Source organism: Mustela nivalis (assembly GCF_964662115.1).
Source record: "Mustela nivalis genome assembly, chromosome: 4".
Taxonomy (NCBI): Eukaryota; Metazoa; Chordata; class Mammalia; order Carnivora; family Mustelidae; genus Mustela; species Mustela nivalis.
In genome coordinates, this window is record NC_139023.1 from 151,649,092 (window position 1) to 151,666,136 (window position 17,045).

Sequence of the window (17,045 nt, forward strand, 5' to 3'; positions counted from 1 at the left end):
CCTCAGAGACAGGTTGGCCAATCTCTCATCTGTACAGCCCTCCGCCCTCTGGGAACAAGTCCATCCAGTTACTGCCTCCCTGAGCGCTTTCATCCTTGGCCAGGTGCTGATTCTCTCTCTCTCTCTCCACTGCTTGGGAATGGCTGGCTTGTACTTAATGCTGCCAGAGTCAAGATACCAGGATCCTTTAAGAGAGGTGGAGAAACCTGCTCCCATGTCTCATTGCAGCCGGCATGGCTCTGAGCCTGGGCTGCAACCAATTGAGGAAGTCCACATGAAGGTATGAATATGTGGTCTTAGGAATACCCATCCCTCAGTCTAGCTAGAGTGTCTGCACAGGGGACAGCCTGGGGCGGGCAGTGAGTAGGCTGGTGATAAAGGGCCAGGATCAGGTAACAAAGGCAGGAGGACATTCAGGAAAAAAAGAGAGTTTCCTGGAGAAGTCCTACATATCTGACTGCAGAATTTGGGACCTGTGCAAAGGCACTCTAGGAGCCATCCAGAAGGGATCGGGGCTCAGGCAATAGCCTGACGAACAGCTTAAGGAGAGCATCTCCAAAAAGGACGTTGTCCTTGCCAGCACTGTACTCAGGCAGGAAAGAGAAGAGAGAGCACTCCCGAGTGTGGATCAGTATTAGGAGGTCACGGAGGAGCTGGGGATGGACACAGAGGAGCTAGGGACCAGGCAGGGTGAGCAGCCTGAGCAGAGGGAGGACAGGAGCCTCAGGAGCAGGGAAGGGAGAATTAGTCCTGGGGGCTCAACCCCGAACAAACTTCCAGGGTCCCATGCCACCATCGTGTATGGACATCCCCTGGGACTGAGCTCTAGGAGAGCAAGCTGGGCCTGGCTAGGGTCATGATGGTGGAGGAATGTCTGCCTCAAAGAAACAATCTCCAACAAGGGGAAATCTTGTTCCTACTACTCTCAGCACTTCTTCTTCTTTTTTTTTTTTTTAAGTCAGAAAACCAATGTTTTATTCCTAAAGCTCTGCCATATTTCAAACGGGTGCCGATGGTCACCTGCCACATACGCACCAGGTTGTCTGTGTAGCCAGCAAACAGAGTCTGGCCATCAGCAGACCAGGCCAGAGAGGTACACTGAGGTGGCTCTGCCTTGCTGCTCGTACTGATAACTTCTTGCTTTAGTTCATCTATAATGATCTTGCCTTCCAAGTCCCAGATCTTAATGCTGGGGCCCATGGCAGCACAGAGCCAGTATCGGTTAGGACTGAAGCACAGAGCATTGATGATGTCCCCATCATCGAGTGTATAGAGGTGTTTGCCTTCGTTGAGATCCCACAGCATGGCCTGGCCATCCTTCCCTCTAGAAGCGCAGAGGGATCCATCTGGAGAGACAGTTACAGTGTGCAGGTAGCCCGTGTGGCCGATGTGATTGGTTTTCAGCTTGTAGTTTGCCAAGTTCCATACCTTGACCAGCTTGTCCCAGCCACAGGAGACAATAATGGGATTGCTGCTATTGGGTGAGACTCGGACACAAGATGCCCACTCCGAATGGCTTTCATCCTGGACAGTATATTTGCATACACCCAGAGTATTCCACAGCTTGATAGTTTTATCTCGGGAGCCAGAAACAATTTGCTGGTTGTCAGAGGAGAAGGCCACACTCAGCACATCCTTGGTATGTCCTACAAATCTGCATGTGGTGGTACCCGTTGTGCGATCCCAGAGACGAAGGGTTCCATCCCAGGAGCTGGAGAGGGCAAACTGGCCATCTGAGGAGATGACCACATCACTGACAAAGTGGGAATGACCCCGAAGAGCACGCTGAGGGATGCCATAGTTAGTCTCATCCCTGGTCAGCTTCCACATGATGATGGTCTTATCTCGAGAGGCGGACAGTATCATGTCCGGGAACTGGGGAGTCGTGGCGATCTGAGTCACCCAGCCGTTGTGGCCCTTGAGGGTGCCACGAAGTGTCATCTGCTCAGTCATGTTGGCGGCGAGTGCGGGTGTCACCGAGGCGACAAGGATGGAGCTGGATAGTTCAGAGAGACTAGCAGCACAGCCGCTCCCGCCGCGGCCCTGTAGAGGAAAAGAGTACTCTCAACACTTCTGACACCAAACGCTTCTGCAGTTCTCTGTAGACACCAGCTGGGCATCCTATGATTTAATTCAATTCTAATACTACCCAGACTTGGGGCAGACTCCCACAGTCCTGCCCTCACTTCCAAAGTCAAGTGCAAGTCCAGACCTCAAAGGTCTCCCCCAACCTCATCTTTGGATTTAATAATTTGCTAGAATAGCTCACAAAACTCAGGAAAGTGTTTTACGTACTATTACTGGATACAACTCAAGGAACAGCCAAATGGAAGAGATGCACAGAGCGAAGTATGGGGAAGGATCACAGAGCTTCCATGCCCCCTCCAGCCACACCACTCTCTGGGACCTCCATGTGCTCACCAACCAGGAAGCTCTCTGACCTCCCTCCAGGTAGGGTTCTTTTAATGGAAGCTTCATTATGCAGGCATGATCGATTAAATCATTGACTATCGGTGATTAATTCAAGCTCCAGCCCCTGTCTCCTTCTTAGAAGTTGGGGTGGGGCTGAAGGTTCCAATTCTCGGAACACAGACTGATTCCCTTGGCCACCAGTCCTATCTTGAGCGGTTTTCCAAAAGTCACCTCATGCACACAAACACAGATGGTGCTGAAAGGGGTGTGTTATGAAAAACAAAAGTTGTGCCTTTCATCTTTATCAGTCTAGAGCTGTCTCAGGAGCAAAGGACAAAAATTAAATATTATAACCAAAAAGATGCTCCTATACCTCTTATCACTTAGGAAATTATAAGGGTTTAAGGAGCTCTGACCAGGGGCTGGATACAAAGGCCGAAATATCATCACCCTGCCCTCCCCTGATGCCGAGCACAGAGACCTAGTTCTCCTCAGCTGGCTCTTGTATAAACCAAGTCAGTCACAGGGTCTTTGCTTTCAGGAACTTGTCATGGAAGATTTGATCTTGATCAACAGAGCTTGAGGACATCCAAAGATGGGATCTTCCATCCCTACATGTACCCCTGAAAGCCAGACAGGGTATGTGTAGGAACACATTTGCCATCTTCAGAGCCTCTTGAAAGCCTTGATCTTCAGACTTCAGAGGTTCCTTAGGTGGTCCTTTCAGCCCAGTATTTGTCTCTGAGACTGTGATGGTAGGTGTTGAAGGACTGAATTGAATAGGAGCAAGAAGGGATGTTCTTTGAGAGATTAGGGGCAGCCTTGTAAGAGAGTGGTTGGGGATATTCCTGCAAATCACCTTAGGACCCAAACATTCTGCATCCAGAAGGCTGGATTCCGGCCTCTGCCAGTTCACTTGTGACCTTGTAAGTGAGCAAGTCACATAAGCATCCTGGGCCACCTTTCATCATCTGTCAATGCTCATGGTCCTTGGCATCACAGTTGGCACCTGATACATGCTAGTTGAGTAGAAAAGAAAAAAAAATATCATTGAGTATTACACAAATGTTAGCATTATGTAACAATTAATGACATGAATCAAAAGTTAAGTGGAAACCAGCCAAATCAGAGAAAGCTTTGGTAACCAGAATTCAGGTTGACACAAGTAATCCAAAACTCTCCAAATGAGTAGGGTTACTCAATCGAGACAACTCAGACTTCACTGAAGTCTGGACAGGTTTTGCCAGCTGTGCTTTTGCAACCATCAGTTTTAACCTCACATCTCTTATCTCTATCTTGGCTTCTTTTGCAGATGAAGCAAATCCAGGCCCTTGAAGTCTTGATGGTGGTTCACAGTGACAGTGTTCAAGGATAAGGTTTAGATATAGAATGGATTCATAGAATAAAAGCACAATGTCCAAGACTTGATAAATGTTAAACTCCAAGCCAACACAGGGACACATAAGACACAATGAGAGACCACTTATCCATGTCCTGGAACCTCTCTGCTTTTGTCCACCAGCATGGACATTTCTAGTAACTACCATCCAGGGAAAAGAAGCCATTAAGCTACTTTCTTGGCCCATGGCCATGCTAGCTATGTATTGCTTCATAACAAACCTAGTGGCTTAAAATAATGCATAGTTGTTATCCCACAGTTTTTGTGGATCAAGAGTCCAGGTAAAAATCCTAACAGATGCTAAGCAGTTCTCTGCTTTGGGTCACACAAAGCTGCAAAGTGTTGTCCAGGGCTGGGTTCTCATCTGGAAGACTCACTGGAAAGAATCTGCTTCTAAGCTCATTTAGGTCGCTGGCAGATTTCCTTGAGATTATATCAACAAGGGTCCTCCCTGGGTTTTGCACACTATTGCCAAAGGTCACCCTCAGCTCCCAGAAACTACTCCCAGCTTGTAGAGGCTTCTGGAAGTGTCTTGCCATTATAAGCTTTCCTAACATGAATGAAATGATCCATCCAGCAATGACAGTCTCCAGAGTAGGTCCCCTAGCAAGCTGGAGTAGTACATAATGTAACCTAATTAAGGTAGTGACATCCCATCACCTTTGGTTGATTTCTATTATAGTTAGAGGCAAGGTCTTGCTTACATCTGAGGGGAGAGGGATCCCTCCTGGAGGCACGGTTTGTGGGGTGGCAAAACCTTATGGTTTGCCCATTACAATGGCCAAGTTTGAAAGTTGTCTGGCAACCTGAAAGCCACACAAAGAATTCAACATGATGGTGTTAAATTATTTACTAAGACCCAAAGAGAAAAGGAAGGGAGGAGGTACTTCCATGTTATTCCCAAAGCCTTCCATGAATTGTGTTCTTCTTGGTCTCCTGCTGGATTCTTCCCTGGACAGGTGATCAAGTCAGGACTAGCTGAAGATGCTTCACTAACACCTAACCCAACCAGATTAGGATATAGCATCCTTTCTTTATTCCAGCAGCCATCCCGGAGAGAGAGAGATTCCCATTGTTAAGAAGAAAGACTTCATAGCTTACCTAACTGCAGTTTTAGCCTCTCCCAGGAGTGGAATTTTAAACCCAACAGTCCAGAATTTCCTGACCAGCACGCGTGAGGTCATCTGCTTGATAAGACCCTCTGCCCCTCCCCCTAAAGGAAGGCAACCTGCATAAAACAATCTTTTCTTTCCTTTTGCTCCTTAACTTGCTTATCTTCCTCCTTTTCTGCCTACACAAGGCTTCCATTTTGAACTCCTCAGAGCACCCTTCTGTTTGTTAGAAGGGATGCTGCCCACTTGAAGAACAGTTGAATAAAGCCAACCAGATCTTTGAATTCACTCAGATCTTTAACACCATCTTTCCTCTCACCTCAGGGTTTAACCTTAGTTAACAGTTGTCCCAGTTCTGCTCCTCCTTCTCCAGGCACTCAGTGACCTCCACCCACTTCTCACCCCACCCTCCAAGAGCTTTCCCATCCTCTGATCCTGCCTGTGGATCAACCAGGTCACAGAGGGACCGGACACCAAACTCAGCCACGTAGCAGATGCAACATTTTTTCAGGCAGAAGGTGTTGGTTTTGATCAGTTTCTCAAAGGTCCCCTTCTACCCAAGAAGGTGAAGAACCATGGCTTTAGGGGATCCTTACTAGTACATTTGGAAGAAAACTCAGATAGCTTTTGTTTGGGGGCACAGCTGGCTACCTTGTCCTACCCTCTGCCCAGGGTCTCAGGCCTGAGCTGGGCAGTCCTTCATAGCTCCAGCTCTCAGCAGGGGAAAAGCAAAGTGGTGGCACATATGCCTCTGCCTGGAACCATTCCCAAACCCCACTTAGCTTATCGGTCGCTCTGCCCTTGCCTTGACCCTCAGACTTGTGCACTCATAGCACCCTCCCTTATTGCCAGAGTCAACACCTTGGGGGCCCGGGAAGCTGCTGGCAGCTCCTGGGATGGAGGTGGGGCCATGTTTGAAGACTACAGTGTGACTAAGGCTGCAGGTGTGCTTGGCCTTCATCTTGACAGGTCCTTTGACTTCTCTCATTTTTTCTCTGACCAGGCCCTATAGCGGATCTAAGGGCAGAAACTCTTTTCTGCCCAGGGCTCTCTTGGATTTGGTGTCAAGTAAGATCCACTCTCTTGGACTCTTGGCCCAGGGACATTTCTCCTCCCCCATGGGAACGCTGGCAGGCCTTGTGCTTCTGACACCTGAGCAGGGAGGCAGCCCAGGCCCCCAGGTAGGCACTTGGAACCTGCGGTTGACCCATGTTTCTGGATTATGGATCTGTTGTCAAGTAAGGGAGCACCTGGGGCAGGCTGCAGGTGCAGGACAGACGGCAATTAGCCAAGCATTGCTCTGTGGGGTGGGTGTCGCAGGGGCTTGGCTGGTGCACGTTCCCTGGGGACGCTATGGAGAGTCGCAAGGATTCCCGGCCAGGGCTCCTGCCCTACACCTCCAGAAGAAAGAAGCAAGCTGTGACTAGAAAGGCATCTGGAGGCATGTCGACTATGCATCCTGGAAAGCACATCGGGCTGGATGGGCCGGTTACTGCGGGAGTGACTGACGGCAAAATTATAGCTCCAGAACTTAGAGGGCAGAGAGGCCCCTGACTTCTCCTTCCTTGTGAAACTAAGTTCATAAGAGGGAGCGGGGAGGCTATGCTGGTTGAGGTTGGGAAATGAGGCCAAGCCACCATTTTGGAATGGGGGGCACTGACTCAGACGGGATGGGGGCAGGTGCAAGGGATGGCACTCAACTTGCCAGGGTCAGATGGAGGGAGCAGGCACCAGCAGGACCCCACTTCTGGCTTGAAGGCAATGCAAACCCTGAGCTAGGCTGCTGTTTTTGTGGATGACTGTGCCTGCAAATGTGCCCCTGAACAGATTCACCCCTGGCCTTGGGCAGGCCTTGTACTGTGTGGGGCAGTGTTAGAAGCAGGCTCTGTCATGATTCAGAGGCAGACACTCCTGCCCATTGCTGTGTGGCATCTCAGAGCAGGTGCAGAGAACATTCTCCAGGATGTCAGGTCAGGGGCCAGGGGAGGAGACAGAGTGATGAACAATTCTGGTTGGGGTGGGTGTAGAGAGAGAGGGACAGAGAGCTTACTCACTATTCCCTGTCAGAAGCCATGACACTGGGGCAGGGGGTGGGTGCAAGAGCGGGCAAGGCACTCTCTTGGTGACACAGGGCAGGCTTGTGTTCTGAGGACAGAGCTTGGAACTCAGATCCACCTGAGGATCACCTTAAAGCCCTCACAATGTGAGCTGTAGCCACTTACAAGGACAGATGGCATCCGTGGAATGTGCCCTCAAAGGAAGGAGAGCATCTCTGTTCTCGGCTAGGGCGTTGTGAATGCGACACAAACGTGCAGAGATACGGACACCCTTGGCCCTTGGGACCCCTGGGGACACTCCAGGACCCTCTGGGCCAGCACATTGTCTCAGCCGCGGCACTGCCTCCTGGGCTCCAGCAGGTGGCGTATGTATTCCTGTCTTCCTGGTGTGCTACAGGGTAGAAAGAGTGGGAAGACACTGATGCTAGGCCTAGCTGGGAAGCCACACCCCAAAAGGTGCTTCAAAGAAGAGTCCACCTGAATCCTTAGGGGCAGGACAATTAGTTAGAGAAAGCCTGGGTTTGACAAATAAATACTGTGTTTGGTCCCCTTTTCTGGCCAAGTAGGGAGAGAATTTGCATTAAAAACAATAAGGGGGCACCTGGGTGGCTCAGTGGGTTAAAGCCTTTGCCTTCAGCTCAGGTCATGATCCTGGGGTCCTGGGATCTAGCCCCACATCGGGCTCTCTGCTCAGCAGGGAGTCTGCTTCTCTCTCTCTCTCTGCCTGCCTCTCTGCCTACTTGTGATCTCCATCTGTCTTTAATAAATAAATAAATAAATAAATAAAATCTTTAAAACAACAACAATAAGAACAAGGATTTGCAAAGGGCCCTCATTTTTGCAAATTTCTTGAGGAAGTGGTAATGTGCCAAAGAGCATTTATTCTCCAAGACACCAGAGACCTAGTTAGGGCAGGGGATCCCTGAGAGAGAAACTTCTGGAGCAGGGTCTTGACCATACTTCCCAGGGGACCATGGGTCTCAAGCATGATCTTCTGGGACATAGCAGAGCTGAGGGAGAAGTTGGCATGTGGCCCGAGATGAGCTTGCCCCTGTCACCTCTCACATTTGTAGGGAAGTGTCCAAGGTCTCAAATCCTCTTGTAAGGCAGGCAGAGGGCTGGGCTTTGTGTCGGATTGATGCCCGAAGAATGGAGGCAGTGTGGCGAGGGCACCCTCAGGCTGGGGTGGGGGGGGAGGTCATCTAGTTTCCGTTATGTCTTAGTCTGATTGGGTTGTTATGACAGAATACCATCGAATGGCTGGTTTCAATGGCAGACATTTATTTCTCACAGTTCTGGAGCCTGGACGTCCAAGATCAAGGTGATAAGATCAAGGCAAGTTCCGTGTCTGGTGAGAGCCCTCCTCTTGGTTCATCGATGGTCATCTTGCTGTGCTCTCACATGGCAGATGGGGTGAGGGAGCCCTCTGGGGTCCCCTTATAAGAGCTCTAATCGCATTCTTGTGGATCCACCCTCATAACCTAATTGCCTCCCAGCAGCCCCAACTCCTCACACTGTCACATTGTGGGTTAGGTTTTCAACAGATGAATTTTGGGGGGGAGATATTCAGTCTATAGCACCTTAGCTGGAAACCCTTAAGCAGAAACTACAGGATTGCCTGGGTCCCAGGAATGTGCACTTCTGCCTCTTTTCTTGTGTTGCTGCTCACAGCAGGGTGTACAGAACATGACGGGCTGAGAGCTTGTTAGAAATGGAGACTCTCGGGCCTCACCTCACACCTGCCAAGTCAGAATTAGCACATTCCCAGGTGATTCAAGTGCATGTCCATGTTTTTGAGAAACACTGCTCTACCAGATATTAAGTTAGTGAGTCTGGAAAAGTGTGGTTTCCAGGGGAGTAGGAAAAGGGGGAGCAGGGCCCAGGGAGCCACAGTGTCATGGGTCCAAATCCTGACTCCACTGTTCCTGCCCATGTTATCTTCTCTGAGCCTCAGTTTCTCACCTGCAGAATGAGGCAGATCACGGCATCAACTTCATGGGACTGGGGGAAGAATGAAATAGGCTGATGGGTGGAAGCACTTGGGACATAGTAGGTGCCTGATGGATGAGAATTTTCTTGAGTTTCCTTCTTCGCAGTTTCTTCACAGTGGGGCTGAGGAATAGGTGTCTTTAAGAGCACCCTGGGAATTCTGATGCAAGGGCAGGTGATACTGCTTCTTATCACCTATAGAACCAAACACTTGGGATAATGTTTTGTCTGCATTCAGCCAGGTGGTGACTCTGGGCCCTTTCTCCATTCTATCGCTCAAGGCTGTGGCCTAAAAGTGGCCTCTACAGGTTTGCCTTTTTTTAAATTACTTTTTTGAGGAAACTGCACAATACAACATACATACAGAAAAGCGCATAAAATAAAAATGTAGTTGAATAATTATAAAGACAAGTCCTGTGTAGGCACCAAGTAGCAGAGCCATGCAGGGACCCAGAGATGAGTGTGGGACGTGGACTCCCTTGCAGGAGATTATACCTATAGGTGTTACTTCATAAGGATTTTACAGGGGGGAAATCCCAGGCTCAGGTAAGTTAATAGCCCTCCTGGGGTCACGCACAGCTGGGAAGGAGCCCAGCCAGAATTCAACCCACCTGCGTGGGTCTGACTGAAGGATGGTGCTAAGTGGGCAGGGCTCCTGTGTGGGAGGCGGGGGTTGCGGTGGGGGAAGGCGTAGGGCAGGACTGGAGGGCCAGGCCCCAGAAGGAGTGAGGGTGGGCAGGGCGGGATAGGATTCAGACCCTTGGGTTCTCTCCCCTGTGCAGGGAAGGATGAGGGGAGAGGCAAATAGCACTAGAGGGAGCACACCCAGGCGCTGTCCGTCCTCACCTTCTCATTGCCCCCTGACAGCGCCGGGTGCTGTCAACCCTCAGTAAAACTTGAGGTGGGAGACCCTGGAATTTTCCTAGTGGATAAAGGGGAACGTGGCAAGCAGTTCTGTGAACTGTCCAGTCCACGATCACTGAATCCAATAAGGTCCATGGAGATGACGGAAAGTCAAGGAGCACGATGGAACCACCCCCCAAGGGAAGGTTCCCAATTGAGTTGGCACGTTGCCCCCTGACCCCACTGCTCTCAAGGGAATGGGACTCTTTCCAGAGGAAAGTGCTCTGCGGGCTTGGCCTGAGAGCCCATTCTGGGTTTCAAGTGAGATAAGATAAAAAACAAGGCAGTGGTCAATGGCAGGTCAAGGTAAACCCTGCCAGAAAGAGTTGGCATTCTGAGGTCTTGGGACCATTACATAACCAACTGGGATAGTTCTGCTTTTCCATAAGCAGCTGGGAATTTCTGAGACCTGTTTACGTAGAATGAGAACTTATAAAGGATACTGTGACAAGTGTCATAACCACCCTCGCTCTCCAGCTGCCCAGTTCCCACACCCCCCCTCGGTAAACTTGATTCCGTCTTTCCAGAGCTTGAAAAATGCAAATCCAAGAAAATAAAATACTAGATTCTTACCCACCACACTCACACCTTTTTTTTTTTTTTTTTAAAGACATAAAAAAAGGCTTTTCAACTGGGGTGCTGTGAATACAACACAAATGTGCAGATACCCCTGGCCCTTGGGAGCCCTTGGGGACACTTGGTGATCCTGGGGAACCCTCGGGGCCCATATGCTGTCTCAATCGCCACACTGCCTCCTAGGTTCCAGCATGTGGTGTGTGTTTTCTCGTCTTCCTGGTGTGTCACAAGTTGAAAGAGTGGGGAGACACTGATCCTACGCTGATCACACTCCAGAGATTTTGTTAATTTATTTGACAGAGAGGGAAGCCACACTCCAAAAGATTTTATTTATTTATTTGACAGAGAGAGAAAGAGAGAGAGAGAGTGCACACATAGGCAGAGCAGGAGACGGAGGCAGAGGGAAAAGCAGGTTCCCCGCTGAGCAGGGAGCCTGATGTGGGAATCAATCCCAGGAGCCTGGGATCATGACCTGAGCCAAAGGCAGATGCTTAACCACTGAACCACCCAGGTGTCCCTCCTGCGGCTACCTGTAGCAGCCAATTCCCATAAACCCACTCTCCCCTTGGCATCTTATCTCCTGCCTCAAAGACTTCTTGGAAACGGGTCCATCCCTCAGCATTCCAAATCTACCATCTGTCACACTCCGCTCTGAACCCCCACCCCAAACTAAGTCCTTATCCCCCAGTTGCCAGATTCGGGAGCGGAAGGTTACCAGCAACCACGGGCCACGCTCATGTCAGGGAGAAGCGTCATCCTACTAATAAGACAACCAGAAAACTGTTTACATTTGCCTGACAAGTGTTCCAGGGCAGGCCTGGGACTAGAGTGAGGCAAATAAGGTACTGTCTACAACTGGAAAATTTGAGGAGGAGCCGAAAAGACTGCAGTAATCAAGAAGAATAGTATTTTAAGGCAGTATTTAAGAAATTGTGGTAAAATAGATATTATGACAAATTTACTGTTTTAACTAATTTTAAATGCACGTTTGGTGGCTTTAAGTACATTTCACAATGTTGTGCAGCCATCACCAGCACCCTTCTTTTTATTTTATTTTATTTTTTCAGTATTCCAAGATTCATTGTTTATGCACCATACCCAGTGCTCCATGCAATACATGCCCTCCTTAATACCCACCACCAGACTCACCCAATCCCCATTCCCCTCCCCTCCAAAACCCTCAGTTTGTTTTTCAGTGTTCAGAGTCTCTAGTGGTTTGTCTCCCCCTTCGATTTCCCCCAACTCACTTCTCTCCATTTCCCAATGTCCTCTGTGTTATTCCTTATGCTCCACAACTAAGTGAAACCATATGATAATTGACTCTCTCTGCTTGACTTATTTCTCTCAGCATAATCTCCTCCAGTCCCATCTACGTTGATACAAAAGTTGGCTATTCATCCTTTCTGGTGGAGGCATAATACACCTCTGTATATATGGACCATATCTTCTTTATCCATTTGTCTGCTGAAGGGCATCTTGGCTCTTTCCACAGTTTGGTGACTGTGACCATTGCTGCTTTGAACATTGGGGTACAGATGGCCCTTCTTTTCACTACATCTGTATCTTTGGGGTAAATATCCAGTAGTGCAATTGCAGGGTCATAGAGTAGCTCTATTTCTAATTTCTTAAGAAATCTCCACACTGTTTTCCAAAATGGCTGCACCAACTTGCATTCCCACCAACAGTGTAAGAGGGTTCCCCTTTCTCCACAACATCTCCAACACTTGTTACTGTCTTGTTGATTTTGGCCATTCTAACTGATGTAAAGTGGTATCTCAATGTGGTTTTGATTTGAATCTCCCTGATGGATAATGATGATGAACATTTTTTCATGTGTCTGTTAGCCATTAGTATGTCTTCTTTGGAGAAGAGTCTTCTGCCTATTTTTTGACGTGATTATCTGTTTTGTGTGTGTTTAGTTCAAGGAGTCCTTTATAGATCTTGGATATTAGCCTTTTGTCATAGTGTCATTTACAAATATTTTCTCCCATTCTGTGGGTTGCCTCTTTGTTTTTTTGACTGTTTTCTTTGCTGTGCAGAAGCTTTTGATCCTGAAGAAGTCCCGGAAGTTCATTTTTGCTTTTGTTTCCTTTGCCTTTGGAGATATGTCTTGAAAGAAGTTGCTGTGACCAATGTCGAAGAGGTTGCTGCCTGTGTTCTCCTCTAGGATTTTGATAGATTCCTGCCTCACACTGAGCTCTTTTATCCATTTCGAGTTTATCTTCGTGTATGGTGTGAGAGAATGGTCAAGTTTCATTCTTCTATGCATAGCTAGAAAAGCATTCCATGCTCATGGATTGGAAGAAAAAACACTGTTAAAATGTCTATACTGCCTAGAGCAATCTATACTTTCAATGCCATCCCGATCAAAATCCCACTGGCATTTTTCAAAGAGCTGGAACAAACAATCCTAAAATTTGTATGGAACCAGAAGAGATCCCAAATTGCTAAGGAAATGTTGAAAAAGAAAAAGCATTTTTTTTTGGCCTAGTTGATAATAAAAATATTGAATAAGTGAGAATATCAAGCAGTATGATAAGGGCTAAGAAGCTCTTTAGTGAAATTTCCAGTAGTTTCAGTAAAAGACAAGAGAAGACTCAGAACCAAAATCTAAATTGTTGATGCTAAGAGAAATAGACTGATTAAGACAAAAAGCCACCACCAAATATCAGCCTAATGCAGAAGTTCCTGAAAGAATTTCATGTGAGTCTCTGAGTTGAATTATGGCTCAGGCAGGGGTATCATCTGGTAGGTAGTTATAAAAAAAAATTACTGTAAAAAGTTCTAAAAATGAATATGTGATTTGGAAACTACTAGAATGATTTCATGATTTATTTTCATAATAATTTATATGTCTTGATAAGCCATTGTGGTTTGCAGTATCCATAGAATTCAGTTTATTTAGATATGAAGTAGAATATATTTGCTGATTTGATTTGCATATGATTTATATGATCATTCTTGCTGTTAAATATATTCAGGCTGCAGCTGCACGCGAAGCTCATTTCTTTGAGGAGAGGCTGGGGCTGAGTTTCCATTGATAAGTTGGGAGAGGGGCTTCAGCCACACACCACACATGGATACCAGCAAAAACACACGAAAGAGCCTGACAGAGCAGGCTCACTGGACAGCCAGGTATGGGCAGGCGGGCTTACTCACTATTTCAGTCATTTAACGAATACTTACAGGACACCTACTGTGTGCTAGACGCTGTTTTAACTGTGAAGGATACTTGAGGTGCTAAAAAGATAAAGATTATGTCTTTCACTGACCTTACATCAAGACGAAAGAACATAATTAAATACGGAGTGACTTTGAAAAATTTTTTGGTGTTTGAAAGTTATCCAAACCTCTGCCACCAGGGGGCACCCCAGTGTTGACCGGGTGGACAGCTGGAGAAAAGATTCAATGGGTTGGTGTATGCTGAAATTGATGGGTGAGAAGACAGAGGTTATTTTGTGTATCACCAGCAAGGAGCCATTTGTGTAGGAACCACGTGTGTCTGAGGAAGCCAAAAATCAGGTTTGTGTCATGCTTTCTGCTCCGTACGTGTCTCATAAAGAAAATGCACCCAAAGTTATTAATTTTTAATTATTTTTTAAAATTTTAAAATTAAAAATTAATAATAAAATAAAATTTTAAACTAAATAATTAAAAATTAATAATTTAAAAAAGACTTTATTAGTTTTTTATTCATTTGTCGGGGGTGCGGAGTGAGAGTGAGCTCACAAGCAGGGAGGAGCAGCAGGCAGAGAGAGAAGCAGACTTCCCACTGAGCAAGGATTCCCAACTCGGTACTTGATTCCAGGATCATGATCCGAGCTGAAGGCAGATGCTTAACCAGCTAAGCCACTCAGGCATCCCTATTTTACATGTCATGATGTAATAAATTTTTCACTTTAATTTTTCCAATAAATGTGCATAATGTAGCATTATAGAAAGAAAGATGAATATGTCAAAATGTTAAAAAGGGTTGAGACCCACAAAACCAGGGGGTATCCATTCTGTTCTCATGTTACTCCTCTTGGTGTCTGAACATCTCATCCTGGAAAACAGGAATAACAACCTCTGCTTCCCTTCCCCTTCCTTCTAAAGCCTGGGCAGAAATAGAAGAAATGGTGCTTATCACAAATGTGTCTCTCTCTACGCCACCTCCTTGCCCAGAGAAACATGTGTGATTTGAGGTATATGTGATCATAAGTAAAAGAAGTGTTTTAAAATTTGTAGGGAATGGGTGCCCGGGTGCCTCAGTTGGTTAAGCGACTGCCTTCGGCCCAGGTCATGATCCTGGAGTTCCAGGATCAAATCCCGCATTGGGCTCCCAGCTCTGTGGAAGTCCACTTCTCCCTCTGACCTTCTTCCCTCCTATGCTCTCTCACACACACACACTCTCTCTCAAACAAACAAACAAACAAATAAAATCTTAAAAAACAAGATTTGTAGGGGAAAACATAAGGAGACCTGGTGACTGTTTCCTTGACCTATCAGATTTGGCAATTGCGTTGACAAACAACCCCAAATGTAACATCAGCAATTCTCAAGTAGCTTGAGGGTGTGGGGCTCGGGGCTTACAGCTCCGTACAGAGAAGCTCTCTGTTCTGGATTCTGCACACTCTGTCTGATTTAAATTACTCTTTCCTTTGTGGCCACCACTGCTCTTGTACTTGTCAGATCCTGCCTCCATTTGGACTTGGAGAACACCATGGTCCTTCTTGGAAAACAGAAAATCTAGACACGGACCCTTATCTTCCCCATTCTGGGAGTCACTGGGAGTGAGCTCATGGGATTTCAGTAGGAAGTAATAGTTGGGATTAGGACCACGGGAGAAGACAGGCCTAAGCTGGTCAGGAGGTTCTAGTACTAACTAGGGAGTTCCCAGAAGGCAAAGACCATGTCTTATTCCTCGCCGAATGCTCCACTGCTAATGGTGCCCCACCCGCAGAATATTTGTGAAACTGAACTGCTAAGTAAAACCTAGTTGAGCGCAGCAAGCAGAATTCTAGTCAGTCCCTTCTTGCAGAAATACACGTGGAATGTCCGGAGCAAGAAGGGGAATGTTGTATCCCAGATACACTTCCCAGCTCTGTTACCATCTGTGATTAATACATTATTGCTCTTGGTGAGTCCAACTAATTACAACCGAGTTACTTTTCCCAGGGACACAAGGGTAAAAGGCATCAGAGAATACAGAAAACAAAGTTCCTTGGTGCTTGGACTTGAATCGGAGGTCTGTCGTTTCCTCTGTGATCTTGGGAAAGTCACTCAGTTCTCTGAGTCTCAGTCTCCTTTGCTGTAGTAACGGAGATGACACTGTAGTGAAGAGGCTCCGAAAAGAAGCGTATGGGAAGATGTCTGGCCGTGGACCCTCAGATCCAATGTGGCTGTGGAAGGTTCCCCGTGATGGTGACTGTAACTGTGCGTGGGCTCAGCCAGCAACTGCTACAGAAATAAAGTCAGCAGAACCTATAGGTGATCGCAGACAGGATCCGGTTGCTTGTGCCTCAGCAACACCTGGGGCCACGGAGGGGAAAGGCATTTCACAGACTCTTACCTGCCTTACGCCTCCTTCCTTCTGGCCTCTGCCTCTAGGACTGCGTCAAGTTGTGGTTTTCCTTTTCATATATTATTTATTAGTGTTTTTAAAACCTCCTTTCCCCCCAGACTGCTTAGGGTTTTTTTTTTTTAATGAACTTTATTGAGTTATAATGTACTGAAAAATAATTTATCCTGTGTCCATACCCCATTTTGACGAGGTTGGACAAATGTATATGTTCACACAACCACATCCAACATACTGGATATTCCTGTTACCCCCAAAGTACCCTGTGTCTCAACCCAAGTTAATCCCTGCCTTTGCCCCAGGTAACCACTGATCTGCGTTCTGAAACCGTAAACGGAATTTGTCTTTTATAAATGGAATTATGCAGCACGTACTCTTTTGTGGTTCACTTCTTTTGCTCAGCATATTTCTCAGATCATCTATGTTACCATATCATTGGTTGATTCCTTTGGTTGTTAAGTGGTATTCTATTGTATCCCACTTTTTTTTTTTTTTTTTTTTTGCAAGTAGAAGTGTGCATGCTTGAGCAGAGGGTAGGGTGGGGCAGAGGGAGAGGGAGAATCCCAAGCAGGGTCCACACCCAACTGGGAGCCTGATCGCAGGGCTTGGTCTCATGACTCTGAGATCAGGACCAGAGCTGAAACCAAGAGTCGGATGCTGAGCCTCGCAGGCGGTCACCACAATTTTTTTATCCATTCATTTACTAAGGGACATTTTAGATTGTTTCCACTTTTTTTATGATTATGAGTAAAAATGCTATTTTTATCTTATTTTTATGTATGTTGTGAAGGCTAGCATTTATTTTCTTTCTATATGAATAATATAAGTGTCCAGGTGTTCCAGTATGATTTATTGAAAAAGTTATAATTTCCTCTACTGAATTGCCTTGGCAAATTGTTGAATATCAATTAGTCATATACATGGGGTTCTATTTTTGCACTCTGTCTTCCGTCCATTGATTTCTGTGTCTATCCTTACACTGATACTGCACTGTCTTAGTGTCACTCCACAGTGTCTTGAAAGCAGATAGCGAGGGC

The 17,045-nt window shown here is 46.8% G+C and overlaps 1 pseudogene across 1 annotated transcript; it reads right to left on the reverse strand.

The window, feature by feature from the left end:
• Positions 1-879: 879 nt before the first annotated feature.
• LOC309863146 (small ribosomal subunit protein RACK1 pseudogene) lies at positions 880-2,068 on the reverse strand (annotated as a pseudogene). The gene has a single exon. The product of its transcript is annotated as a small ribosomal subunit protein RACK1 pseudogene (transcript).
• Between the last annotated feature and the right edge of the window lie 14,977 nt (positions 2,069-17,045).